Source organism: Saccostrea echinata, unplaced genomic scaffold, assembly GCF_033153115.1.
Source record: "Saccostrea echinata isolate AGI-Se365-2 ecotype Australia unplaced genomic scaffold, CSIRO_AGI_Sech_v1 ptg000046l, whole genome shotgun sequence".
Lineage (NCBI taxonomy): Eukaryota > Metazoa > Mollusca > Bivalvia > Ostreida > Ostreidae > Saccostrea > Saccostrea echinata.
The window spans coordinates 8,856,213-8,859,938 of NW_026889795.1; the positions used below are offsets into that span (position 1 = coordinate 8,856,213).

Below are 3,726 nucleotides of genomic sequence, written 5' to 3' on the forward strand. Positions count from 1 at the left end.
ACACATGTTTTTGATAAAGGTAAGATAGTTCTTTTTTTCTCTCTTTTGTCTTTATAGAGGAAGACTTTAGGTTAAAATCACCGTGTGCTCACATATACGGAAAAATAAATGCTACGTGAAATAAATTCAAACCTTAATTAAACATCTAACATTGAATTACATTACTCAAGGTGCTTGCAATGAAGGTATCAGGCTTTTTTTTTTTTTTACATCTCACTGTCAGAAAAAAATTAAGTACACCACCATGGCGTATAATACCCCCATCAAATACTGTTTAATTATTACAAATAGATCATAATGCAAGGAAATTAATCATGTAAACATTCATACAAAGGTTTCAATGATTTTTCCATCATAGTGTTTGAAAGTGCCTTTCCTATGGTGTAGTAATTAATAAGAACAAATAGTACATCATAGATTATATTTCTCAACTGGTTGTGTAATAGATTTACATATGCCGTTTCGTATGTTTGTTAATATTTTTTTAGGAATAGTTAGCAATACTAAAGTCCTACAAAACATCAAAACACCAACCATTTGTTTTGTTTTGTTTTGTTTTTTTGTTTTTTGTTTTTTTTTTGTTTTTTTGTTTTTTTTGGTCAAAATGCGCATCTGGTGCATCAAAATTGGTGCAGTATATGATTTATTTTATTCTTAGACTGTCATCTCAGTGAGACATGAACTCTACAATTCGTTTCTGAGCTGAAAAAAAAAATAAAACGAAATATTACAAAACCTCATATTAATTATACTAAATTGATTTTGAAAGTTATGGCTATACAATATTGAATAAGAACTATTTTCATTTGACAGATGCTATCCATTGCAGTTAATAGGCCATTTTCCTTAGCCCAGTTTCCTAGATATTTCGAAAACAACTGCTCTACAGAAAACTTATCAATCAGTCCTTAATTTGACAGATCTTCATATCAAAATAATTTTTGAAGAATCAGTTTTGATTATGTAAGAGGAAAGGCGAAAAAAAATATGGAGATACAAACAGTGTTTAGCTCAACCATCCACAGAAACGATACATATTCACAGCAAGACAAATACGGATCTGTAAATACACCAGCGCTGATACTAGGTGCCATGAAGGAGTAAACATCATCTGTCGACCGGTCACAATCGACCTGTGCTCATTGTCATGATTGGAAGAACGGAAAGATCTCTAGACAATTCAGTGTGTGAATAATAGCTTAACAATTACAATGAAAAACATCAGTCAGCATTCGACTAAATGATAGATGGTATTTGCTGACAAGGTCATAGTATCGACCATAGAACATGCCAAATGATGACTTTGAACAAGACTGTTGATATCTTTGTTTCATCGATGTTTTGTCAATGTAACGGAACATACCGGATTCGAAATCAGTGTTCATATTTACGAAAGTTCGTAGACGTAAACGTAAACGTAGAAGTTACGACTGACTTAAGATTAAAGATACGAACACGTAACTTGGTATTTACAAAGCCACTCGTAGACGTAGACGTAAGTTACGAATTCTTAAATGTACGATTGTGCGTAAACATGCGCTTTCGTTAGTTTCACTTTTCAGTGCGTCTGCGATCATGGAGGTGCCCCAGATGGACATAAAGAAGCAACGCAAAGCTAATTTTAGCGATTTGGAGGTGGAAGTGTTAGTGGACGCGGTGTCCACTAACTACAGGGTTCTCTATGGGAAATTTTCTCCCTGTCTGACCAACAGCATGAAGACGGAGGCCTGGGAGGCTGTCACAGATAAGTAAACAATTAGGAATGAAATCTTTTTCTTGATATGAAATCGCTTCCTTAAGAAATTGTTAAGAGTAAAAGTATAATCACAACTATTTGTTATTTGTATGAATAGACTGAAATTAATAATTATTTTTATGTGAAAAATAAACTGTAAGAGATAATTGTTAGAGCTTTTACAAGGGCTGTTTAACTTTTTCACTATGTATTTATAACCATGCCGTTACGTAAAAACCTTAATATTATTTTCTTTGACATTCAAATATTTTTTTTCCTCGTTTACAATTACCATTCAAATACACATGCATTTACATGTAGAGTAAATGGTGTTAGTGTGCAGTGCAGAAGGGAAATGACAGACATAAAAAAAAATGGCAAGACCTTCAGTCATTTGTTAAAAAAAAAGAAAGCCAGCGAAGGAAGAGTGTACGACAGACAGGGGGAGGGCCCATGCAGATATCCTCATTAAAGCCATGGGAGGAAAAAGTTTGTTTATAATTATATTTTTAGGTTTTATATTGTTGAAGGGCATGTCAATTATTATAGAATTATTTAAAACTGTTGCCATTGAACATTCTATGATTTATATTACATCTGTTTGAAGGTAGGTATTAGCTTATAGGTTGAGTGAAGGACACATGCTGATGCAGACTTGAGTAGATATTTTGTTATCATGTGTAGGTATTTTATTAATTAATTTATGAAATGTTGTGACAAAATATTAAGTTTTTAGATGGCATACTTTAAAATATAAAATTTATGAAAAGGTATATGCATGAAAATTTTCCTGGTTTACCTTTGTGTGTGTAAAGTGGTGTCCTTATGTGTGACTAACTGTCTAATAATTCATGAGATAATTCATGATTGAGGGTAACTGGTTAAGTATGAACTAACATCAGTGCACCTAATGTGGAAATGTCATGTCTTCCATGTAATATATACCCTATGTGTCTGTAACTGTCTAGGGAGATAATGGGTTCGATTCCCATCACTACTGCACAGCATGTTCTCAAGTAGTGTTTTAGAATTAGGTCTCCAAGCATGAACTAATATATGTTTGCACGATGTTAATGTTCATATCTTGAATTCTTCTGTGTCATTTTTTTTTTGAGTTTCTGTCTTTTTTAAATTTAAAACAGAATAAATTTAAATTCTGAATTAGTGCACTGTTATAGTTCGGTGAAAATTTAATAAATGTCTTAAAATCAAATGAGCCTAATGTACCCCCTATTATTTTATTATTTTTTTCTTTATGTGTAAATGCTATAAAAATAATCAAATTGCACCAGGTCCTGTTAATGTAAATTGACCCAAGAATTTAAAAAATGCTTTTATCTTGTCAACAACTTTAGAACTTGCAGACAATTCCTCAGACCTCAATATGTGGAATTGAAGATGGGGTTGATACCAGTACTACATGCACATCATCGAACATGTCCCAAGGGACATCTACTCAGGTACATGTATCACAGGGAGGTCAAGACAGATGTGTTGAGGCAGTCCCTTCAGTGATTATCACAGAGGGTAAGATTATGACAATATATTTCTGTCAATATATATATATATATATATATATAGAGAGAGAGAGAGAGAGAGAGATCTTGAGAGTACTGAATGCGTTTCAACAGAAACACACAGACACATATGTGTATTTTTTCCCATAATTGAAAAAGTATATTTACATAAAGAAATACATTTGTTGCAGTTCCAGCTAAAGAACTTATGAACTCATTTAATGATGGACCAGTTTTCTCTTTAGGCTAGTACTTGCATATTACAATGTGATTTGAGATTAAACCAAGCAGGATAAAAAAAAATCTTAATAAGTTTTCATGTAGGCACATGTATATATGTATTAACCTTGTTATAAATTATTTGTAAAGACTCTCAAGTATCAACAGGAACTGACTCATCTTTATTAAGTCAAGGTAAGTGTAAATCAATATGGTCAGATACAAATGTATTTTTTTGGAGAATATAAGGAAAGA

General features: G+C 32.3%; 1 pseudogene; it reads left to right on the top strand.

The window, feature by feature from the left end:
• Nucleotides 1-1,590: 1,590 nt before the first annotated feature.
• Nucleotides 1,591-3,502, top strand: LOC133202012 (nuclear apoptosis-inducing factor 1-like; annotated as a pseudogene).
• Nucleotides 3,503-3,726: the final 224 nt, after the last annotated feature.